At 33.7% G+C, this 27,433-nt stretch overlaps 1 protein-coding gene across 1 annotated transcript in view; it reads left to right on the top strand.

Annotated features, from left to right (window-relative positions):
* The window catches only part of EPHA7 (EPH receptor A7), a 163,939-nt gene that overhangs the window by 9,367 nt on the left and 127,139 nt on the right, over window positions 1-27,433 (top strand). The window lies entirely within an intron of this gene.

Raw genomic sequence — 27,433 nt, 5'->3', positions numbered from 1 at the left:
ATTTAAGAGAGGAGATTGGGAAGAGTGAGGTGAGATTAATCAGGATTTAATGACGTGTGATTCCTCCTGTCTTGAAACCCATATCGTCTGGCCTTGTGGATAACAGGAAAAGGATGTTAAGGGGTCTGCTAACAAGAGTTCTACTAATAGGCAAGACACATGCAAATAGATTTACAAACTTATAGAATTATTTTTTATAAGTACTAAAACTTTGATTAAAAAATCATCAAATTTCCCTTGCTAACTTTCTGAGGTTGCTTCTGCCAAAGCCATATTTCTTTCCTGGACTAAATAATTAAAGGAGTATTTCTCTGATAAGTCATATTATAGGTAGACCACATTTTTGTGGAAGTGGGCCAAAGTAAGTTTTAGTTATCGGAATACATCAGCTGGACGTTTTCTGTTTGTTTTGAAACAATAATAGCATATGAATTAGTGAACCTTTTCCTTTGTATAGTAAAACTGAATTTTCTCTTACATAGCTTTATGTGGTCATAATAATTGGCCAGTATTTTTCTATTTAAAAGTATGTCACAGGGACCTTCAAAATTAATAGATATTTTTCTGTTTGTGGATATCCTGAAAATATAATAAGGTTATATTACTTATGTCTCTTATAACTTAGAAAACATAATACGTTCCCCAAAATAACTTTCATGTATTCTTTGTACCCCTAAGCCAGCTGCATAATTTTAATATTTGTACATCCTAGTTAATTTAGAGGGAATTGTAGCTAACAATGATAATTGTAACTAAATGTTCTTGCTAATTTACTATGTGCAGATACTCTTCTGAGTGCTTTACACATACGAGTTCATTTAATAGATAGATAACATTATCATCTCTATTTTACAGAAAAAATAATGGGGCTGTCAAGGGTAAGTTGCTGATTGCAGCTACTTTAGTAAGTAGTATTTGTCCTAGCTTAGATTCAAGCTCAGGGTGTTCTGATTCCAGAGCCGGGACTTTCGCAAGAGTATCGCCCTGGTTTCCATCAGAAAGCAAGGAGAATCCTGGCAAATATTATTCTGTTTCATTGCTGAACTTAAATGCCTTGGTCCTAGTAGTTTGTTATGTAAATCACATTACTTCCCCATAAAATTCTCATTCTAGTAGAACATTTCAAGAAATAATTTAACAAATATTTAGATCTGTGTTGTCTAATAAGGTAGCCGGTGGCCACATGTGGCTCTGAGGTTCTAAAAAGTGGCGATTCTAAATTGATATGTGCTGCACGTATGAATTACATACTGAATTTCAAAGGCTTAGTACAAAAAAAATGCGACAAACATCATTAGTAATTTTCTATGTTACTTAGGTATTGAAAGAATCATACATTAGATATATTTGGTTAAATAAAATATTAAAATTATTTCAACTGTTTCTTTTTACTCTTTTTTGATGTGGCTACTAGAAATTTAAGAATTACATATGTGGCTCACATTATATTTCTACTGCACACATTATTTAGGTAGAGTAACTGAGCAAATATATTTTTTCTGTCCTGGTTGAAGAGTTAAATACTTCATGTGGATGGTTGCTAGCATATAAAATGCCTATGACCCAGCACTCAATTATCATTCCTGCCATAGCTGACATTGTAAAGTGAACTCTGAGCTAAACAAATAGAGATGCTATAGGTTCTGGTCCCATTGACCAATTTAGCAGCCTCCTTTGACACTCCCTGAAGGAATCAAACCTGTCTACCCACTGTCCTCTTCTCCTTTCCTTCACTAGTAGTATTTCTTAACAAGTAGAACATCCTGCAGGTTCCACATGTTTGGAAATCAAAAACTGATGGAGATTTATCACTACTAATAGGCAGAATGCTATTCCACTTGGTAAGTATAGAAATATTCTCAATGAACTAATTAATTCAATGAAAAGGAATGTTTTTATTGACTGGAAATGTTTTTCTTGACAAGTACTTGAAAATGACAGTGGATTCAACAATAACTATTATAAGAACATTTTAACAACACACTATTACACTTCAGCTGTGAAAGCAGCCGGTTTCAGTAGTATGGAGATTTTGATTGATGTGAAAGTGGAATTTTAAATGTTTGCACAATTAAAAATGGGACACATAAAAATGCATATAAAAGGCCTTATCCACAAGGCCTTTAGACAATTAAAAATGGTCTAAAAAGAAACTAGGAAATAATATTAAAAGTCCTGTTCTTTTAAGGTTTAAAAAATTTTAAAGCACGTTATAGTCTCTTTTGTTTCATTTTGTGGATTTAACTCAATTGATTTCTACATTTGTTAAGAAAAACAAACAGGAACTGTTTGAGTTCTACACTTCCTAAGTATAGAATTTAGTAAGAAAAGCAGTCTTTAACCGCAGTAAAGAGATATATTTACCATGACGACTCCAATTTCTTCCAAATGAACAAAATCATCTCATTAAATGTGGTACTATTAAGATTATTCACATTCATTTATTTTGGTTTCGAGAATTGGAACCACATTTGAGTACCAAAATTATTGTCGCCTGCAAACTGCACCAAGGTACTTAAAAATGAAGTAAAATTAGTTCACTGTCATCTACCTTAATCTGCATTGGAATAGGTAGAATTAGGTATTAATAGTGAGAGTTCATTAAAAATATGTGATTAAAGGACTCAAGATGCCTCCTTATGGTTCAGCCGAAAAAGGATGTGTGCACTAATTCAGGTAAATTGTCTATCGTGTAACGTTCTTAATTTTTAACCTTAGTGATGTTGACAAAGGAATTAAATACCTTATGCTTAACTGTGGCACTATGTTCATTTGCAAAAACACTTCCCTCCTGGGCATAATTCCAACGCATTGCTGTGAGAGTACTTGCCTCTGGAATGAGTTCAGGCCTGCCTTTATAAGTATTTCTCCTGTTTCCTTTCAGTGATCCTGTTAAGAGTTTGAAAATAAATTCCAGTCCCATATAGAGGAAAACTAAAGTGTTTGGGAGAGGATGTTAGTGAGCCCCTAGCCAAATGATGGTGGTTAGCCACTTAATGGCAAGTTTATCTGGGCACTTTCTAGAATGGCAGCCCATTGTGATGTGTTAAAGTATAGTTTGAAATATGAACAACTGTGAAAACTGAACACAGTTTTGATCAGTTGATGGAAAAGCTTTTACTTCTTTGTGACTTTGAAAAAATAACTCAATTTTGAAAACCACATGTTTGTCAAATCTAATATATAGAGAACTTCTGTCTAATTTTTTAATATAATGATTTTAAGAAAACATCTCTTGGGCTTCCCTGGTGGCACAATGGTTGAGAGTCCGCCTGCCGATGCAGGGGACACGGGTTCGTGCCCCAGTCCGGGAAGATCCCACATGCCGCAGAGCAACTAAGCCCGTGAGCCATGGCCACTGGGCCTGCGCATCCGGAGCCTGTGCTCCGCAACGGGAGAGGCCGCAACAGTGAGAGGCCCGCGTACCGCAAAAAAAAAAAAAAAAGAAAACATCTCTTTACAGTCATTTAAAAATATAATTCCAGATAGCATGCTTCGATTGTCAAACAGTCCTTTTGAAAATATTTAGCATATCAGTTACATCACAACTTCTATGCACAGTACCCAATATATTTAGATAAAAAGTGTAGTCATTTTAAAAAAATGAGAGCAGATTTTAGTTTACATATATAAATATTTTTAGACTAATAAATCGTATTCTGAAATATAATTTGAAATTTTTGGAACTTTTGTACAATTTTATTCCATTTTAAAAGTAGAATAGTATTTCTCAAAATGTGGAACTCGGTATTATAACTTGGATTTGTATAAGTGGTTTGTAGTTTACACTGAAAAATTATGTTCATTTTTTTCTCATTTAATCCTTACCACACCGCTATGAGGTAGAAAGTATTATTTTTTCTTTCTTTCAATTTAGGAAGAAACTGAAGCTCAGGGATATTAATAAGTAACAAAATTGGATGAGAATCCAGGATCCTGTTTATCAGTTCAAGTCTTTTTCCCCACTGCACCACACTGCTCCCTAAAATTTGTCCTGAACTTCAACCCGTGGATTTTAGTTACTGAAGAACTGATGAAACTTTATTCTGAGTAGTGTGACCATAAGTCTAGTTTGCTGGGGACAATTGTTTTGCTTATTACACTGTGTCTTCTTGCTTTCAAAAGTGTTCTGATTTGGATGATAGAATATATGGTCAACCTAACTGTAAAAAGTCCAAGGATGTAATGCAGTTTACATGCACATATATCAGAACATAGAGATGTGAGCTGCTTACATTATTTATATCACTTAATTTTAATTTTCTGGGTTAAAGATTTAGTAATTTTTTTGATGATTTCATGTAAAGGGGGACTCATAGATTTCTAGTTTTTATTATAAGGAATTTCCCTAATAGTTTCTTCTTAATATTTTCTATTATCAAGTTAGCAGATATATCATTACTTTAATAGTGTAAAACTTAGACATATAACATGTTATATGTTACTTCAATAATTAAAACATTCAACTTAATAGCATTAATAATATTGAAATCTGTGTGTTGATTAGATTTTTGAAAACCATGTGTTTTTTTCACAGAAAAGAAGCATATAATTTGTACCATTACTTTTCATGATAACAAATGAGTTTTTGTGATATATAGTATTTATAATCAAATATATACAGAAACGTAAGGTACACTATAGGGTTAATACCTCAGATGCTGGAGTCACAGAGTTTTTAAATTCTGGCTCAACAACATACCAGGTGCATAAACTAGGACAATCTCTCTAAGCCTTAGCTTCCTTAAGTATAACATGGGGCTAATAAAAATAGTACCTCCCTCATATAGAGTTCTTGTCAGAAGTGAATGAAATAATGCATGGAGAAACCCTAAGAATAGTATCTGGGACATAGCAAATAATCAATGAATGCTTGCTATTATCTTAGTATTAATAATGCAACAAGGAGTTGGCTAAGTAAAGAAATTTCATGGCAGTGAGTGAATGAACATAGATCTCAAAGGCCACAGATAGTTAAATATCCTTTAAGTCAGTAATTTCATCCCTTGTAATTTACCAGGGAAGATATTTCAGTGAAAGAGAAGAACTTTCTATATAACTTTTTTTCCCCTCCAGCAATGTATATAATTTGAAATATTGAAAATAACCTAAATATCCAAAGTTAAGTGCGTCATCTTGATTGAACTTAGTCCTTAAAGTATCAACAATGTGATATAGGAATTTTAAAACATCTTATTAATAATTTTGAATGAAAAATAAAGAATAAAATGTATACACTGATATTTAGAATTAAGCAAAGTATGCATAGGGAAAAGAATAGATGGGAACATAAATATCGTCACAATGAATGTGTCAGAATGGTGAAATAGTGGGTGATCTTCTTTCTCTGTGTTTTTAAACTTTCTTGAGCATTAACCTTTTTTAGCAATATAATTATAAGTTTTATGTAACCTGGTAGCTCATACAAAGACAACTTGAATTGTATCTCCAAAATATGGGTTTTTAAATTAAGTTAGCATCTGTATAAAATACAGGGCTCAGGCAATAGAACAGTAGTAAACGGCAGGTATAGTTTAAATGATTTAAAAGTGGGGAGAGTCAAGGCATTCAACAAAAACAGGTCATAGATTTTGTTTGTTTTTAAATTATTAATACATGGCGAGAGCTGTTTTAAGTGTTTCACATGTGTTAATTCATTTAGTCTTACAGAGAGGTAAGCACTGTTATTACCCAGTTTAAAGGAGAAAAACATACTTAAAAGTATGTAAAACATAAAAGTGTTACATTTTATATATTAAATCATATTTACATAAATGATATGTATACACATTTTTATGTAAGAAAACTAAAGCACAGAAAGGGATGGCTTAAGTACCCACAATCACCAAGAGCATAGAGTGGCCGACTGCTGTTTTATCAAGGCAGTCTGGCTCCAGAATCCCTGCCCCTAACCAATACAGTGGACCACATCTTTATAGATGAGCATATATCTATCACAAGGAATTTTAAAAAAATAAAGTTTCTTTCAGGATGTCTTCATGGTGATACAAATCTGAGCACTTTCTTTCATTTATAATAATTTCAAAATACTTATATCTCTGTCTTTCCCAACATTCTAAATATTTCATCTGCTTTGCCATTTTCTTTTCTATTCCGGTTCTTCTTTCATGGGGCGGTCAGGATGCACTTTGTAAAACACAACATAGACCCTGTTACTGTATTATTCAGAAAGCTTCAGGGTCCTGATGACCAATAAAAATTCTCTGTTTCTTAGGGTGGGATTTAAATACCTCCTACTTGACCCTAGTATTCTTTTCTAACTTTGAGTTACGTAATTTATCATCCTTGAGAGCCCTGTTCCCTCTGCTTGGTACTGACTGGTCTCTTGTTCTACCTGAAGCACATCCATAGATGTTTTTATGATGCCCTATCACTTAACCTTTGGTCCCAAATAAACAGAAAAACAAATAAACCATCATGACAAGTAAACCATCATAAACCATCACAATTACCTATTGTATTTTAATCTCTCACATCCCCAATTTCTTCAGTGACCTCTCTTCCAAATTCTGATGGTAGATACTGGCTGTACCGTTCTCCTAGTTTTTCCCTTGCCTTACCTTCTTCTACCAGCAATGCCACCTACCCTATCTCAGGCTGTTGAAATTTTGCCTTTCCTTACATTTCAAATTAAATGGCACTTATACCTTGTTAAAAGATCTCTGTGGGTTCTTAAAAATACTTTGCCCTTTCTCTCTGGGGATCTTCATATGTGATCTGATTTTTATCAATGTTTGTAATTTCCTTTTACAGCTTCTAAAGCTTCTTAACAACCAAAACTTACTTATAGTATTCTACCTGCCTACCATGGTACCTAGCACAGTTCCTTGCACCACCCAAGTCTTCCAAATAAATGTTTATCAAATTTCTTAAAGACTTTGAGAAATTTGGTTATACACTACCCACTCCCAAGGCAAATATTTTCTTATTTCAAATTCATATCACTAGTTAATTCCTTGTTGTGTAAGTCCAGTCTCTGTGATTAGTCTTAAACTTTGTAAGAGAACCCTATATTGTATTTCATTTTGCTCATAGCATATAGCAAGTTGATATGCTAAGAATTAGCAAACATGAACAGGAGTCTGCTCCAGATATGAGGAATTTATTTCTATGAGAATAATGTAAATATTTATATTTATTCATTATCATATTCCCATTTTCTATTTGTCCATTGTCTTTATGTGTCTTTCCTTTTAACTACTCCATCTGCCTCTTTTAATGAACAGAAAGCCATTTCCCCCTTTACTAATGTAATATTTATGTCTTGAGAAAGAGAGTTGCAAGAGCCTGATACATTTTCTAAAATAAGAAGGTATTAAAGCTTATTTATCTTATATGGGAAAGTAGCTTTTGTTTTAAGAGTATATTGGTCTTCTTCCAAATTATATATTGTAAATATTATCTTGGTTTGCAAAAAAAAAAAGAAAAATAAGAGAAAGAAACAAAACTGAGAAATCAGTCCCTAAACTAACATTACACTCTATTCTATAAATTGGAAATTATGTAAATTCAGTATCACATTCAACTATATTTCTGCTATTTCAGTTATAACTACATTACATTGCAATTTTTATACTCTTCTTTAAATTATTCACTTCAGAAGCTTATAATACTTGTTTTTTTAAGACTTTGTGAATAGGTAATGTGCATAGATCTGGAACAAATGCCATCGCTGTGTGCTGCAGTCTCAAATACCTTTTTCCAGGAACAGCTACTGTTAATCAGTTTCTTCTGTCCTTTGCGAGATATTTGCTCATAATTCCTTAAAAAATATGGAGGGCTTCCCTGGTGGCGCAGTGATTGAGAGTCCGCCTGCCGATGCAGGGGACATGGGTTCGTGCCCTGGTCCGGGAAGATCCCACATGCCCCGGAGCGGCTGGGCCCGTAAGCCATGGCCGCTGAGCCTGCGCATCCGGAGCCTGTGCTCCGCAGCGGGAGAGGCCACAACAGTGAGAGGCCCGCGTACCGCAAAAAAAAAAAAAATGGAGAAGGATAATTGTGATAATAAGAATCATAGCAAAATTTCCTTCTAGAACATTGTAGACTTCATTTAAAAATATACTGGTTTTTACTCATCTTCAATCAACATTGTATGTACCCATAGTACATTGAACATGATAACTATTCAAAAAATAAAGGACAGAAAGAAGGAAGACCTGATGAAAGTTAGGAAAAATGAGGAAAGAAGGAAGGCAATATGAAATTAATATGTGCAATTTAACTTCCTATGATTTAGAAACTCAGTACATGACTTCAGAACATTTCTAATTATCCTAACTTTGGCAAGTATATGGTTACCCTTTTATATTTCTAGTGGAAGTTTAAATTGGCATCAGTTTCTAGAAGATAATGTTAAAATATAAATCAGTGATACCTTAAAATGTTGCAATTCATTTGATTTTTTTTTTAATTGAGCTTCAAGGCATTTTCTCTAAGGTAATTATCACTAATCTACAAAAGCTTTTATTTATGATAATAGTATGTATAATGTAGTTATTTTGTGCAAATAATGTTATTATTTTAATGGGGGAAATTTAACCCAGCTGTGTATTTGATATTTTTCTCTATGGGCATAAAAATCTGATGCAAGAATCAGAGAGGAAAATTTCTGACAATCCTTTTATTCTAATTTTCCTCACATTTAAGTTAATTCAGGTTATCTCATCCTATGCAAATTATCACAAAAATTTACTTTTATGGAAGCATGTCTTCATTAGGTTATCCACATAGTATTAATATGTGTTAATTCCTATAGTATTAATACATGGGAAGTAGAAGGGCACATACACACATAAAACAAAAACAACTCAACATTGAGTTTAGGTCAAATTAATGAGCTAAAGACATTCTTTTTTGTTTTCTACCTATAATATCAACTTCATTAAAAAGTTATAATCTGTGTATACACATCAAATATTAATCCCTAATAATAGCATTTCACAGGAACCCAGAATAATACATACATCAGTTGAAATAAATGTACATTATTTTTCTCAAATTTTGTGGTCTTATAAAGAAGTATGGACGGTTTATTATTTAGTGTATTTTGTTTAGTCTGGGGTCAATGAATGACATAGAAAAGAGGGGAAAATACATTCGGGGCATAGTAGTTTGAAAAAATTTTAACAGTTTAGGTACTGTGGATTTTGAATTTTTTAGTTTGGTTCTTTCATTTAAATTATTTACTGTTGATAATTATGTTATCTCTTGCTTCCAATATATTAGAAAATTAGGAGGCTTTGAAAGGACACATACTGTGGTTTACTTTTTGTTTCATGTGTCACCCAGTTAACATCTAGTTTAGCCCCTCACCTACGGTGGTATCAGCCTCAGACCTGCACTGAAGCTATTAACACTGAATACAGAAACCTAGATCCGGGGAAGGGAAGGGAGCACTGTGATGCTTTTATTAATAAAATATAATATTGATCACATATAATTATTAGCTAGATATCTTGTATTTGTCATTTAGTAAAGTTGATTAACAATCTGTTATGTTAATATTACCTATTGTACTTTTTAAGAAGATCATTCTTTCTAAAAGAGAGAGATCAAGGGTGGGAGCAGAAAGATGTAGAATATATCTAAAGAATCACTAGATATAATAAAAGTTTATTCTGAGAAAAATAAATTGATTATTAGTAAGTTCACTATACTCATCTATGTTTTCCAATGATACATATGTTCTATGTTTATTTTAATAGTAGTTTATTATTTTAGCTAAACCAGTTCCCATATAGGCAATGACACTTAATGGCATTAACTTACCTATGACATTAATTAATGACATTAATTTAAACTAGTAGATAGGATAAATAAGTAAACTTGATGATTTCAAAAAGTGTTTCTTTATATCTTCTATTTTTAAAAGTTGAAATAATTATACTACATAGTGTTCCTATGTTAGTTGACATTTTCCAGTAAGTAGTTTTATCCTTGAAAAGAGATGTGAGATATGTATCTTACCCACTCAAATGTATAAATTCATTATAACATAAATGTTCTGTGGACATTCTTATACTCCTTGAGGGTATAATCTCTTCCTAGACAATTAGAATCATAAATTCTTGAAGGTTGAGTGTACCTTAAATTTTGTTGAAGATAAATTAGAAGGTCTTGGGGGGCTTGTAATAAATGGGACAACTAAGGACCTCATTTATAGTTCTAACAGTTTATTTAATGACAGATCCCAAAGTAAAATCAGAACTTAACTGTTTCCTGTTTTCTTTCCACTTCAACATCACACACACACAATACATATACGTATACACACATGTATGTGTATACACATATGCACACATACAGATATAGGTACACACACAGACACACTGCCCACCTCTACTCCCACCAAAAAGAAAACATGCAAGTGAACACAATGGAACAAAAAATTAAGTTTATTGTTCTCCTTGATCCATTTTTAGATTGCTAAATTGCTGTGCACTAATCTCTTAATATATAAGTGCAGAATAGTTAAGGTTTTTTTTCTCTGTGGAAATCTCAGGTGGCAATTATAAAGAGGCTGAATACTCATACAGGATATTCTTGGATTATTGCATATTTTAAAAAGAAAAAACAAGACAAAATAAAGCTCAGTAATGTCTTTAAATTTTGCTTCACAAAGCAAACAATTTATAAACAGATTTTTGCTTCCTTATTTTCAAGTAGATTGTTTATATTTCCTCTGCTATAAGGGAAGATGAAGTTCACTTTTTTTTAACTTACTTTCAATTCTTGTAGTATTTTACCAAATCCTAAGAAGGTAAATTTTTGCAATTAGTGTGTTTTGGATATTGTGACTATTGTAGGTAAATGTGTTTTGAAATGAGAACAGCGAACACCTCTTACATTATCAGAAACCTAGGATTTGGGAGGGAGCAGAAACTCCACTGTTTGACTTTGCAGTTTCAGTCTAGATCTCCCTCTGAGAAACATACAGACTTCAGCTTTTCAGTCTTTTCAAGGACAGAGGGACAGTCAGACTTCAGTAAAGTCTGTTTCTCAAACTTTTAATCGGAACTTTTGATCGGAACTTTTAAAAAATTTGCTCTTTGGGCCATGCTTCTTGCTGTGTCTAATGTTTATTCTGCACAAACATTATGTACTTGAGCACTGTGTTTTTCAAGGTTGAACATAATGGTTTGATCATTTTACCCCTTTGTAAATCTTTCCAATATGATGACATTGCTACTCACTTCAAATTCAGACAGCCGCCTCATTGATTTTCAAGATTATTCACGAGGCCATCACTGTACGTGTAGTCATCCTTCTTTCTAATATACTTCATTCATCCTTCAACATGGTAAAGTGGATGTTCTTTCCCATCCCAGCTCCCTCTGGTTTCTTCTTTTCTTTCCCCCCTGCATCATTTCCTGTAGCGGTATAGACTTGGCAATAGCTTTTCATTTACCTTTCAGAAAATTCTACAGTATTCCCAAGTTTAAAACTCTTTAGAACATATTTTCCCATCTATTAAGTGGACTAAAATAGTGAAAGTACATCTTTCTTCCCTACTCTGTGTCTTTATTGATGAAATATAGCTGGCAACGTTTTGCCCTTTTGCCTTTCAGACATGACAGTAATTCTATATAACTCAGTATTATGCATATTAATAGGCAGTTAATAAAAAGTTTGAACCTTATTAATAACTCTTTACTTGTTTTCATTGCAAAGTTTTGGTCTAATGATGGTATATCTTTCTGTTTTGAACTATTATCCATCCTTTCACATTGCCGGTAGAATTCTTCTTTTTTTAATATATTTATTTATTTTATTTTATTTTTTGGCTGTGTCAGGTCTTAGTTGCGGCGCACGGGATCTTCGTTGTGGCATGTAGGATCTTTCGCTGTGGCGTGTGGGCTTCTCTCTAGTTGCGGCGCATGGGCTCTGTAGTTGTGGCGCGAGGGCTTAGTTGCCCTGTGGCATGTGAGATCTTCCCAGACCAGGGATCAGACCCATGTCCCCTGCATTGGAAGGTGGATTCTTAACCACTGGACCACCAGGGAAGTCCCGCTGGTAGAATTCTTAATTAGGTGTAACAGGAAATCTAGTTTTTACCTCTTCTGTCATTGATGATGTTAATTATTTGCAAAAAATATAAAATTAAGCTTTTACTATTGACCAGAGAAGGAGTTTCATAATGGAAAGGTAAAGTGGTAAATTAAAAATTAAAACCACAAATCATAATATATGGCAAAACGTTCACAATTTGTATCCTAACTTGTTGAGTTAAGAACATAAACCACACTTTGATCAATGTTGAAGGTTATAGCCCCTCTTGTAATATTTAGACTGTGAGTATCTAATTCTAGAATTACCACTGACAGTACCAAAAAGGAACTCAGTCAAGATGTGTATATGAATGCCTAATCACTTAAAAGTTCTCAATCCTTATTTTTTTCAAAAAGCTGTAACAGTTTCTGTTATGGTATGTTTAAATCTGAGAGAGAGAGATGGAGACTTAACAGAGTGTGTAGTAATAATTTAAATAGTTTTTCCTGCCAGGAAGGCAGATTAAGGGTGAATAACAAAAGAGGAGCAAGGTTAGGATACTGACACAACTTCTTCTGATCTTTGGTTTTTTAAGGATTTTCTGTCCTATAATACTCTATTGTGGAGACAACAAACTACATGTTAGGTCTGTAAAAGGCAGCATAAATATTCAGGAGCCTGTGAATACAGCTCATTTAAGCTCATATGATACAAGCTGAGACAGGGTTGATTTGTCGAAAAGCAAAACGGTAATGTATACCAGAGATCACATTTAGCACATCTTTTATTGCAGCCACTTCTTTTTTTTTAACCAATTCCTAATATATGAGATGCAAAAACCAAGTCTGCTTTTGCATATAGGCTAATCTACACTGAAAACAGTATACATTTTATTCACATAAATCGAAAGGGCATGGTTATTTATTATTCATTAATGTCAACAGATAACTGACTATCACTTGCTGTCAGAGTGGAGTCTGATAGAATGCTGACACTGATTGATGGACATGGTCCTGAGAATCTGCATAGACAGACTGTTTAAGTCAGTTCAACATAAAACCCAGACTGGGCATGAGGAATCCTGTTAGTATTTTTATTTATTTTTTAAAAAGACGTTGCCTAGTATCCAGAGCTCATTTGATTTTTAAAATTAATTTTAGATTTTTAGCACCATCATTATAAAATAAGAGTAATAACTGATTTGATTTTAAAAATAATTCAGGTTCCTGGTGCTTCTGGCTCACATCTTGGTGGAATAATTTTGATTTTGTTCAGTCTGTCTTATAGAAAGAGAAATCAATAAATAAAAATTGATAGTTGCTTTGCATATGCATACCTGAAATTATTGGAATTTTGGGGAGGAGATACTATTTTCTTAAGACAATAAAAGTTTAGAGTCATCGATGTACCATGTATATGATATTAAAAATAAAAGGGAATGGTGTTCTTGAATTTCCCCTTGAATACCTGTCAGCTTATACATTTTAAAAGCGATTCCTCACCCTAATAGGTATACTTCCTATAGTGATAGCTGTTAATAATATATTTAGAACAAAATGGTTGGCTGCAGAGATTTTAATTGATGGTTATTTTTAAGTATATTTTCTCAACTTGAGTGAAAGCACTGACACTAAAAAATAATGTGCAGAATTAATAGTTTTTATTTTGAAGTATGGGAAAATGATCATATTATATTTTGTCTGCAATTTCACAGAAGGATTAACTTGAGTTTGAATTGGTACATCCTTATCTTCATTGTTGTGAAATTTTCTTTTATTCTAAGTTTTCTCTTTTAGTACTGAGATTGGTATATTTTATATATACATATATTTATTAGCTAACTGTACAATTCCAGATATGCAAATATGTTAAATTATATTTTGCATGGAATAATGTTGACAGTTATGTATAATAGTATTTTAGAGCCTCTGAGTTATAAATCCATACATACTCAAAACAGTTATTTTTCATAAAATGTGTTGCATGTAAATCTGCTTGTAAGAACTTTTCATCATTTATCATATATGTTTTGAACATTTGAATTTGAGGTAAGGTAATTTCTTTCAAATTATTCAAATATCAATAACAAATCTCCAACATATTAAAATAGCTCACAGGCAGGATCTCAAAGAAACATATAATCTATTACATCGTATAGCATCTTTGTTAGGTATCAAATATTTTAATGTGTTTTTTAGTCAGGGAAGGACATATTTCACAGTGTCAACCACTGGTAGAAGGCAAAATAGAGTTCTGAAAATTATGTAGAATATTTTCAGGTACATTTGTTCTAAAATATGGTTGCCAATAACTGCTTATATAAAATGACTGGGAAGGCCTTTTTTCCTACCCACTGAATAGTTCTGCGTAACATATATTACATACTAGTTAGTCATCAAAATGACAGAAGATTTTGATTTTCCATTTAGAAGTATACTATGAGATTATCTAAGGGTTAATTTCTTCAGACAAACGCCATATCACTTACATTAAAATGACTTTGGGAAACAGAGATAAATAGTTCAGCACTTTCTGTGCTGACATGAAGTTTGCCTGTCTGACTGCATCCTTTCCAATAGACAGCAGAGATGCAATTACAAAAAAAGACATCTGTGCCAAGGTTTAGCTAGCCAAAAAGGGCAAGCTCTTGTGCTTAAAAGGTAGAGAATCTAATCAATGAGAATGTCTGGACCTGTTATCACCAATAAAACTGAAGGCTACTGGGAAGCTCAGAGAGGGTCTTTTGTTGTAGAGCTAGAAAGAGACCCAAACTATGACACTTTAGGGGAGCAAGGTCAGCAAGGAAGATCATCCATCTTCTTCAGTGGCAGCTTTCTGTCAGATTCTAACCCTGTTCAGTGCAGGAACTAAGCCTCTACTGTTGACATCAACCAATTCTCAGCCAAGTGTAAATGAAGCTAATATTCACTGACCCTATACATAGCAAATGAAGCCCTGTGTGTCACTTAAGAAATAATGTTATCTGACACTTCAAAAAGTGAATGATGGACAGAGTGTGTGTGTGTGTGTGTGTGTGTGTGTGTGTGTGTGTGTGTGTGTGCTTGTTTGGTCAAGTAAACAAATGTATACCCCATAACCACTCCGTATTTTTAGTTGATTTTCACAGTAGCCACAGATTTGCCATTTTGACACTGATTTACCTTTGTACTATTTTCACTTACATGTCATGAAATTTTACATGCAGATATTCACTGTGCTGCAGAACAAACTCTTATTTGGCTTACTTTAGTTTCTGATACAGTACCTAGTCACAGAAAGAGAAGACTCAGTTTTCACTAATAAAAGATAAAATTTCAAAGAGAATTCTGAGTTACTAGTTCACATTCAAAACATGATGAAGTAGAATATATGTCTTCATGATTGTAAAAAATGGACTGGTCTCATTATAGTACAGCAAGACAAAATGGGTATACTTTGTTTATCATTTCTAAAGCATTGTCTAAAACCTTTTCTTTCGAGTTAGCAATATTTGTTACAACCTGATAGTCTTTCTTAGTCTATAAATCAAGATGTTCTTATATTATGCTTACTGAGGATTATATTTAAATTGCATTTTGTGCACTTCTCATTCTGAAAGATTTTTCATGGTACTTAAAAAAACATTCTCACAAAAGTGAGGGCTAAAATGTACCAGTGCTCATAAATACCCATTACATCAACAATATTATGTAGGCAGTGTGCTTTGTAAATAAAACAATACCACTGAAAAACTGAAAAAATAGTTGTGATAAATATAAAACAATAATTTTAAAGAATGTGCGGAATTCAAGGATTTAAGGGAAAGATGAGTTAAAGCATGGTGTTGAATTTTCAGAGTTCCATGCAAGGTGATTTATCTGACATGGATTTCATGAGAATCACCAGGACAGATCTGCATCTAATTGACTTCAATCATGTTCGAACTGAAAATAAACAGTTGTAAAATATCTGGGACCTGTGTATTGATTTTTGTTCACCTCATCAGTCTTGTTTATTTGTACTTATTAAAGGAGTGAACATGTTTTTTGTTCTACCAAACTTAAAAAATAGCATCTGATCAGTAAGGTATTTTTTTCTTCTTTTGTGACAAGGAACTAAAATCAGATGACATCATACACAAAGTTTTCTCCTGGCAGTGTTCCTGAATCTAATCACACAAAGACACTAAACATGTGTTTAGTCAATGCTTATTTCTTTTTCCCCACATTTATCTGAATCTGAGCACCCTTGTAAGTAAAATGAAAGACCAAAGAGAAAATACCCGTGTTGAGAGTAACTTCACTGAGTTAGAACAACTCTTTCTCTGTAATCAGTTGTTTATCTTCTGCAGGATTCAACAATGATGTACATATAAAACACAGGTATTAGAGTTGTAGCTTGTTTATGAATGATATGTGATAGCTGCACATATAGATGGTAAATTTGGTCAGTGACAATTATTTTCAAAGCAGTGCTCTGACAAAGAGTAGCTTCATAAGGTTTGTTGTTAGCTGTGTTGGGGGGTTGGGGGTGGGTTAGGGGTTAGAGTTAGGGTTAGGGTTAGGGAGTGGGCTAAACTGAGCTGATTTTCATATATTTTGAATTGTATGTGTTTGTACAAAGGGTCTTTAAGATAAATCCAGGGGCTGTAAATACATACACACTTACTCCAGAAAATGACAGGAGCCTCCTATTCTGGGTATGTTTGTCGGAAGCAATCTATAAAAATTTGTGAAAAGCTCTCTGGAGTACAAATATAATTTTGCTTAAACTTTCTACATTAGTTTGTTATAGATTTTCTTGATTTCTTCAGAAATGTCCTTCAAAGAATTTTCATAATAGAAGAAAGCAAGGGCGAACTTGTTAAAAGCCAGTACATTTTGCTTCATGGAATCGCTGTTTAATGGATTTAGCCAGGTGTTTGAATCTACGTTGAAAAGGCCAATTGTACTTTATGATCTGTAGAAGTCAGATTGGATTAGTAACACTGAAGTTTAGAAACCAAAGTGTCATTTCGTGCTGCAAAGTAAGTCTCAGCCCCTTTGCCCTGAGAGTTTACAAAGTTCAATTCAGTTCCATCCTGCTAGCCCAGTAGAGGGTTTTTTATACGCGGATCAGTGTATTATGGTATCATAAAGACTTCTGGTAACTTTCCAAAATGATTCCTTGTTGAATCATTTGAACTCGCAGTGTCATCTCACAGGACTGCTTGGCTGCTTCTTAGAGGCATTGTTTGAATTGGAAGCTGAGACAAAGAAGGTACTAAACATCTTTCCTGTACTAATTTAACAGTCATTGATGGAGCTACGTCACTCAGCATTATACTAGGTAGCATATTAACATACAATACTGATTTGTATTTCAGATTTTTAGGATCCAAACAATGCCTGAAATAATTGGGATCCCTGGTTTCCTGTCAGAAAGCTGTAATAGTTGAGCGCTGTGGTTTGAGAAAAGATGCCATAGAGGGTTATTAAAGATTCCTAAAAATATCACACTACTTCAGTATGATTTATAATTTGCTAGAGCAGGTCTTAAAATGAGTTTCAAAGATCTTTATATTCACTCAAACTGTAGAATCAAGGCAACCTTTTCCAGAGCTGATTATATTTATTGCCATTATTATTATTAAATGAAATGAGATATTTTATCCAACTAGTATTAATTTCATGATTTTCTCTAAAGTAAGGGTTGCTATAATTTATTTAATAAGTATGTTTGCTTAAATGTTAAACAATAATTCCCAATAAAATTTTTGTTTCTATTTATTTTCAAGGAAAAATTGAAATATATTTCAAGTAAATTAGTTCTTAATTTTACATTTTATGCTTTAGGACCTCACCTGGGAAATATATATATATATATATGTATATATATACACATATATATATAAATAAATAGGCATTATGTCTATTGTTTTAAAATAATAAATGGTGCTTTACTGTGTAAAGGACAAGCTTGACATGCTTATGTTTTTCAATAAGAAAGATATTACTCTGGATTCAAAATCCCCCCTCCCCCAAAGTCAGTCTTTTCCATGGTATTAATTTTATATGCTGTGTTAATATATATTAAATGTTTCTTTTTTTATCTTCAAGGAACAATTTATGGAGAAATCAGGTAAATGGATAGTATTCAGTTTTAAATGCTGTTTGTTTATTCTTCCTGTTTAAAAAGTGAAGGAAAAAAATGGGACGGGTTATTTGTAGTATAATCAGTTGGAGACTCATCACGTGAACAGTGACATCTCTGAGAGCTATGGAAGTTGTTTTTTCCTTTGTGTCAAACTGGAGGGAAAAATAAACAGGCAGTTCCAATACCGGGTCTCATATTTCCCATCTTTTCTTATTGAGGCAGCCGGGCAAAAGCACACACAGCAGCGGAAAAGGTAACTATCCCTTTGAGGACATGGTTGATTTTTCTTCTGATTCTTATTGTGCTATAGGGGTCAAGGATTTCTGGAGAAGCTTGACCTATGTTTGCTGTCAGGAAAAGTGGGTGATTTTCACTCTCTATACCTGCAGGTCTCTGAAGTTATGTGTAGATTGGACTTTGCACTGCTTTGTCAGCATAGCTGTGGCTTTTTTTTTTTTTTTTTTTGACAGTTGTAAGAGAATCCTGAGATGGAAGGAATTGAGTGTAAAAATTGCTTTCTTCTGTAGAGTGGGAGACTCCTATATAATTTATAGAAATTTAGATTGTAACATGTACATTTTTTTAAAATTTTAGATTGTGCCATTTTATATTTAAGAAAATTGTGTCTGATGCTGACTGATAATGCTCCAAAGTATAAACATTATAATGAGTGAAATCCAACTACAATTCAGTTCTTAGATTTTTTTGTCTTAGATTTTCTGTCTCCTAAACCATGAAGGGTTTAATTTTTATTCTGTTTTTAAGTAGCTGGAAGTTTAATGAGGAAGTAATAGGTTAGAAAAGTAGATTATTTTATTCCATCGTCCTTATCTTTTAGCTAGTTAACTAACTAACCATCGTCTTCCTTCATTTCTTCCACCCATCCTTCTTCCTTTCCTTCTGTTATTTATTTATAATCATAAATATAATATGGGTAGTTTATAATGACATAAATATATTCATAAATATATAGATAGGTTTCCCAGGTCAACAGGGTTTGCAGTAAATCCCTTCTCATCTACGTCTTTTCCTTTGTGACTGAGAAATTATTCCTTGAGTTTTTCCCTATTCATGCTAATTCCCTTAGGCCCTCCTTTGATTTGTTCAACCAAGACATAAGCGTCGACATGAGGCGGTCAAGGTGCTATATTTTCTTCTTGGTAACACCATATAATTATTTTGCACCATTTGAATATTCTGAAATGTTTTCTAGTTTTTTTTTTTTCTTTATTATCAGTTGTCTGTTTTTGTTTATTTCTTGGACAGTGGTATGTTTGTAGCTTATCAAGTGAAGATGATGCTGAAGTTTCCATTCACATTTTTACACCTATAATGACCTTTCTTGCTCTCAAGGTAGAGGTGCATGTTTTGGCATCTGTTTGAACCTCTGGAGGGCTAGTATGTAGCATAAAATTCCAGAGGGATTGCTTTCATTAGAATATACTCATAGTAAGGCTACAAGTACTAGTAGACTAGATTTAAATATGTGTTGACAATTTAAATTATTGCCAAAATTTAATTTTATTGGGGAGAATGAAACTGACAGGAATATAAGGAGGATTGGAGATTCTTCAGTGCTGCCTGGAGAGTAGAAGATCAAACAAAAGAAAAATATTGGCATTAACAGGAATTCAGTACTAAAAGGACGGCTGGGGAAAGATGTTTGGAATATAAAACCAATTCAGTTTAGTTCAACAAGTATTTCTTTTGTTTTCATTTATTTTTCTTCATTTTTTTTACATCTTTATTGGAGTATAATTGCTTTACAATGTTTTGTTAGTTTCTGCTTTATAACAGAGTGAATCAGCTGTATGTATATATATATATATATATATATATATATATCCCCATATCCCCTCCTTCTTGCTTCTCCCTCCCACCCTCCCTATCCCACCCCTCTAGGTGGTCACAAAGCACCAAGCTGATCTCCCTGTGCTATGCAGCTGCTTCCCACTAGCTATCTATTTTACATTTGGTAGTGTATATATGTCCATGCCACTCTCTCACTTCGTCCCAGCTTACCCTTCCTCTTCCCCGTGTCCTCAAGTCCATTCTCTACACGTGCGTCTTTATTCCTGTCCTGCCCCTAGGTGCTTCAGAACCATTTTTTTTTTAATTCCATATATATATGTGTTAGCATATGTTATTTGTTATTTCTCTTTCTGCCTTACTTCACTCTGTATGACAGGTTCTAGGTCCATCCACCTCACTACAAATAACTCAATTTCTTGAGTGCTTTCTGTTTATAGATAACTGATAACTTTGTTAGGCAGAGATAAACTTACATGAGTTTATAGATTGCCAAAAACACTCAAAATTAATAATGTTAACAATCCAGCAGTGAATATTTATCTCTTTAATTTCTACCTTATAATATTTTTCTTTTGAAAATGCCTAACCAATGGTAAAAGAAAGAATAGTATGATGCACACCTTAATGGTTTTCAATCTCTCCAATTTTTAAAATACTGCCACATTTGTATTTGTTTTCCCCTCCCCACCCCTATCTGAGTGTGTGTGTGTGTGTGTGTGTGTGTGTGTGTGTATGTGTGTGTGTGTGTAAGTTTTTTTGGGGTCTGAACCATTTGAAAATAAGTTGCTGTCATCATTATACTTAACTTCTAAGTATAAGAAGTTAACATACTTTAACATATTTCTCCAAAACAGAGACATTCTGCTACATAATGCTACATTTCAAACCCCCCAAATTTAACATTTATTTAAAAGTTTATCTGGTAAATAGTACATGTGCCAATTTCCCAGTTGCCTCAAACTGTTCTTTATACCTTAATTTTTTTAAATCCATGATTCAATTAAGGGTCCCATATATGTTTGGTTGTCATATTTCTTTTTTTTTCTTTTTAATCTGGAACTTTCCCTCAACACTTTGTTTTTTTCATTTTACTGACAGTTTTTTTTAAGACTCCAGACCCGTTACCTTTAGAATAATGCCACATTCTATATTTGCCTGGCTATCTCCTCATTATTAGATTCAAGTTAAATTTTTTGATAAGGATACAATATAGTTGTTTTGGTTTATTTTCCATTGCATCACATCATGTCACGTTGTCCCCTTATTTGTGATGCTGTTTGATGACTTGGTTCAGGTTATGTATACCATATCCTTCTATTGTAGTAGCCTGTTTTCCTTTCGTAATTAATCAGCCATCTATGCAGTAATACTTGGAGACACTATAATTTTCTAATTCCTTGACAATCTTTCACCCAGTGTTTTATCATCCATTGATAATGGCAAGTGGAACCATATATTACATTGGTAGTTGCAAAATGTCAGTTTTCTAATTTTCTTATTTCTTTTACATTTGGTAGTTTGTTTTATTCCATAAGAAAGAGTTGTTCCTTCTCTGGCCCCAATTTTATTTTTTGAATAGTGCTATGGACTCATAGAATCTAATAAAATAATACTTGTTTAAAGTGAGTTTTTACTTAAAGAAGAATGATTTCTATTTAATGAAGAAAGAAATTGAATATTAATAGTATTCACTTTAATGTCAGTTCATAATTTTTCAGACTGATATTCTAACCCACATCTTCCAGCCTTTGTTCTATTATTTTTTTACATGTTTTCCCTCTGAAGAGGAGTTTAATGCATGTTTATTGTTGTGCATCCTTTGTAACTGAGTGAATAAGTATTTCATTTTCAGAGACTTTTTGAGACATCTTTCAGAATGGGAGCATAACCCTATTAAAGTAATTAAATAATGGCTTAAAAATATCTCTTCTAGACTAAAGATACATAGAGGTGCCAGTCCAGAAACCAACACCAGCTAGCTGTATGAATGGGCAGGCTAGTTAATCTCTTAAGACCTTGGTCTCCTACATTCAGAGAGGGAAATACTAACACTATGTTATTTCAAGAGATTGTGTATGGACCAAATGATCTAATATACATAAAACGCTTACACAAGGAAAGTGGACAATAAATGTGCATAAAAATGAGGTGACGCTTGTAAAGCATTTAGCACACTAACACATGGTAAGCAATCCATACATGTTTAGCCACAATTGTTATTATTCTAAGAATTTCTGTCTGTGTTTCTATTTTGGTAAATTGGGCCTGGGAATGATCCAGAAGTCTTATTGATTCTACCGCCATAAAATCTCTCTGATCTATCCAATCGAGTTTTCCCCATCTTAATGCCACTATCTTAGTTTAAGTCCTTTCCATAGCTACCTTAGAGAATATCAGTAGCCTCTTAATTTATTTGTTCGCATTTGGTCTTACTCCCCGTCAGTATTTTTCTACTTATCCTCCGGAGTCATTTTTTAAAAATACAAATTCAGTCATGCCACAACTTCCTTCAGAAGGTATAATTGCCTCACGTAGTTTCCAAGTTATTCTTTAACATCCTATTCAAAATCCTTTTAACTTGCCTCTGCATATCTTTTTGCCCATTGCTCATCTATACTGAATAATTTGAGGTATCCTAAATATTGAATTTCTCCTTCTGATTTTCATATATTGTAATTTTCTGCCTAGATTGCCATCTCTTTTTGGAAGTCTTTTCTAATCTTATCATTCTCCACTCTCCTCCCTGCCCCCTTCCTCACAAATCCATAGCCATACTGGTCAGGCAGGCTTTCAATGTGCTTCAACTTTATTGTATGCTCCCCATTAGATTATAGGTTACTACAGAATAATGGCATTTCCTTATATTCTTCACAACTAGCACCCTACCTGAAGGCTTAAACATATAAATGAAGTTATTTAGTTAATTTATGTACTGCAGGACACAAAGATTACATATCATATCCAATATTCAGTTGTGCCAACAAGTAATTTTGGTGATAAGAATTATGTTGATAATAGGGATTCTCCTCCAAAGCAAGAAAAAGACCTTTGACTCTTGAAAAGGAAATACCAACCTAAATGTCCAAGAATAGGAGACCCAGGCTATTATGAAATATCCCCAAGTTGAGATATCATATAGAGTCTCAAATCATGTCATTGAATTATAATGTTTATATGGGAAAGTGTTCACAATATTAGGTTAAGTAAAAGAGCAGTGAGCAGTAGTGTGACATCATTGTTAGGAGATACTGGAAAAATATACACGAAGTTGCTAACATGGATCGTCTGCGGCCAGTGGAGATATAGGTTATATTTGGTTTTCTTTGGATTATTCTATGTTCTTTACGTTTCCTGCACTGATCATGTGTTACTATGTATGTATATATGTATGTGTGTGTATATGAATATATGTGTACATATATATGTATGCATTTATCAATCTATCTATGTAATCTGTCTATCTGTAATTTTACAAAGAAAAAAGGAGCAAGGAAGTAAAACATGACAAAATTAACCCATCCTTGCCTTGTTTTTCACTGTCATTAACATGTGCGGTGCAAATACGTTTTTTGATTGTTGTTTAAAAATATGGGACACCATTCTAGTTAATAAATATGGAGTCCCTTATTTTCAGAAATATTTTAGTATTAAAAAATACAATCTAGACCAATTTAGTAAATGCACCGCCATTAAATGTAGAAGGAAAACAGACTTTGGGGGGTTTAAAAAGTTATGAAGTGTTTAACTTTTATGATTCCTTTCTGATTACTGGATGACACAGAGTAGATTATTTAAGCACACTGTATATATAAAATACATAAAACTATCTCTGCCTCCCTATCTCTCTCTCTCACATGTATATATCTGTGTATATACATACACATACACACACACACACACATATATATATATACAATACACACGTATATTTTACTCTTATAGATTACTAGTCCTTGAGCTGTAGCTGTTACTAATAAGCTATTATACATTTACAGTCAATTGCATTGTTTTGTGGCATTAACTATCACTTATAGAATAAGGTGCAAATGGGTAAGATGAGTTCTAGTAGGTTTCATGTATTAATTCCCCAAAAGTAAATGTGTCTTTTTGTGTAAGGAAGAAATTGATGTATAACTGCATATTAATTCCAAAAAGGAAACCAAATTAATCATAAACTTAACTACTAAAAGGAAATAAATACACTGTAACAATCATTTTCAATAGCAAGTTGAATCTTGCCATATTCTGCATATTACACATACATTTGTATTTGTACTGCAACTAATTTTTTTGCCTCTCACTGTTGTGGCCTCTCTCATCGCGGAGCACAGGCTCCGGACGTGCAGGCTCAGTGGCCATGGCTCACGGGCCCAGCCGCTCCGCGGCATGTGGGATCTTCCCGGCGGGGCACGAAACCGTGTCCCCTGCATCGGCAGGCCAACTCTCAACCACTGCACCAGGGAAGCCCGCAACTAATTTTTGGTTGTCTGATATCATATCCAAAATTTCTGGGTTTCTTAGTTCAAACGAAAAATACAGTTTTTAATTTTCATGCCATTCAGTAGGTCTATTTTAAGGACGCTTCACTAATTTTCATATTAGACTACAGAAAATATTTTAGGGAGATAAATTATCTGGGAATCATATGATAGAGTATAATTTATAAGAGTTTTTTTAAAGATATATAAACTTGTGGCCTCTAGCTCTGCATAGTCCTATATATTTTTTGGTAGATCAGCCTTCTCCACTCAGATGTTTAGGAGATAGATATCATGTCAGGATCCCAATCTTAGAAGCTTCTGCAGCACCAGGAAACTTGATTTGTAGAGTAGGTGGAAAAGGCTGCCCACAGCTTGTGTTTTCCCATCACAGCAGCTGTTGCCCAGCCTAAGACTTACATCAGGAAAATTTTCATCCCTGCTGACAGTTTCCTCCCAAATTATCTCCCCATCCATTAGTTGAAAAAACAAGCCAGAAAAACAAACAAACAAAAATCTGTACTGAGTATCTATTCTGTGTACCATAGGTAAACTTTCTATTTTCATCAAAGTATGAAGGTTTAAATAACTAGTTACAATATAAGTCAGAAAATGGTAAATTATATATAAATTCTAATTAAGTGAGAAAATAAATTTCAACTTTATTAAAATAAAAGCTTTTAGGAGATGGTATGTACATTGAGATTTTTTTTTCATCATGAATACGCACAGAAACTTTATTTATTTATTTATTTATTTACATCTTTATTGGAGTATAATTGCTTTACAATGGTGTGTTAGTTTCTGCTTTATAACAAAGTGAATCAGTTATACATATACATATGTTCCCATATCTCTTCCCTCTTGCGTCTCCCTCCCTCCCACCCTCCCTATCCCACCCCTCTAGGTGGTCACAAAGCACCGAGCTGATCTCCCTGTGCCATGCGGCTGCTTCCCACTAGCTATCTATTTTACGTTTGGATTGAGTTTTAATAGACAGATGTGAAATCATATAAAGGCACTTCCAGGCGCCGTGAACATGATGAACAAAGGTGGGGCATGTATGAAATTGCAGGTCATATTTGTTGATCAGATAGCTGGGGTGTGTGTGTAAAGGATTATAGTGATAAAGCTAGGAAAATAGAAGATAAGTTGGATTAAGTCTTGGTGGGGGCTTTCTATGTTGTACTAAGGAATTTGTACTACGTTTGTAGCTATGGAGAAATCATCACAAATTTTTAAGTAGGGTATATAATCAAAGTTGTGCTGTGGTGATAACTTGAAGGGAAGTTGAAGACTGGATTAGAGATGAGAGAAACCAAAAGCAACAGCTTTTGGAGTGACTAGAAAAAAATCTCTGAACGAAGACCCTGTTACTGAGAATGGGAAGGAAGGGGTGTGTTAGGGACACATTAGGAAATAAAACTAATGCTCAGAAAAGGAACAAGATGTTAAGGGTGACACATGACATTAGAGTTTTGAGCTTATCTTTTACTACTGTCTTGTTTAAGCCCACTTCACTTCAGTCAAACTAACTTCGTTTGTCAATAGTTTCTAAATGCAGTCCTTAATTTTTGGTTTCAGTGTTTTCTATTGTGCTTGTTTCACTTTCCTGATACGCCTTTCCTCCACATCCACGTAAAATATGTATATATTGTGTATCCTTCAAAACTCAAGTGTTAACTCCTCCAGGTAGCCCTCTCTGATTTTCATGGTCAAAATGAATCTCTTCTCTCCTGAAGTCCCAGAATATTTTATTTGTATATTCTTTATGAAAAATATATTATTGCCTAAGATGCTATATTTCACTGGTAAAGAGCAAGAGCTTTGGAGTCAAATTCTTACTCTACTACTTACTAGTTGTGAACTTGCACATGTTACTTAATCTCACATAATCTGTTTCCTCATCTTAAATTATGGATTCATGGTAGAATCCATGGAATCTGAATGATAGCTGATATTATTATTAATACTAAATCGTATAATGCATATGTATTACTGAGTAACATCCCAGGGACAAAATAAGTGCTTAGTAAATTTAGTTTAGCTAAAGATAGCATGTGAGTTGATGGGAATTACCTAAAAGCTTTAAGGCAGTAGGGAATGAGGCTCTCCCATCAAATGATGGGCCAGTCAGATTGAGTACTCTTAATGCCATGCTCTTAAAATTGGATAAAGACTTTGGGTACAATGGACAAAGCAGGAAAGAATAGTTTTCCAATACCCAGTTTTGCTAAAGTCTCATCCTTGGTCAGGTCAGAAAACCAGGTAGTCTGGGCTTCTGCCTTAAAATGAATGTGGCTGTGGATGGTGGCTGCATGCAGTGTTAGAAGCCTCTTGCAAATGACTTGGATAAGCTAGGACCTTGTCAGAGATATTTGTGAAAATAGTAGTAGTAGTACCAAAAGCTGGGAAGACAAGCTAGATTAAATCCAAGTGGGAGAGTTCTTCAGGAAGAACCATATGGGGGTAAGTAACGTCTCATTCCATCATCTAGATAGTTGTGAGGGCAGAAACCAAATTCAAGTGAGCCGAGGAATGAATGGTCAAGTGAGAAAATGGCTGTTGTGCAGAAAAGAAAACCAAGACAAAGTAAGCTTGTTAGCAGAATGGATAAAAGTTTATCTGTTTAGTTACTTGGATGGTCCACGTTAAAAGGGTTCTTATTCTCTGCTGGAGAGTTAATGATATGAGACAAAAAGCTTTGAGAGGTTGGCATTAAAGACTTGTTCTATCCAAAGTTTCCTAAACTTATTTGATTGATCGAATGTGCAAAGCTGATTTTAAGATAAATCCTTTTTGTGTAATTCTTAGTAATGTTTGGAACAATGTTTCCAAATGCAGTGGGAAATGATTGTCTAGGGTCCTTGAAGGAGAAGGACATAGAAAGCAGGATTAATGTAGGAAAGGAAGAAGATTCAAGGCTGAGATCAAAGTGGGAAATATCAGAGTTAGGGACTGGGAAATGAAAAAATTCTGATTGATGATGATGGCTTAAGTATGGCTGTGCTTGTTGACAG

Source organism: Delphinapterus leucas, chromosome 12 (genome assembly GCF_059928025.1).
Source record: "Delphinapterus leucas isolate spDelLeu-1000000601 "Yukka" chromosome 12, BTC_Dleu_Yukka2, whole genome shotgun sequence".
NCBI lineage: Eukaryota > Metazoa > Chordata > Mammalia > Artiodactyla > Monodontidae > Delphinapterus > Delphinapterus leucas.
The sequence above is the reverse complement of the archived record's forward strand: the minus strand, read 5'-3'. Positions and strand labels throughout refer to the sequence as shown.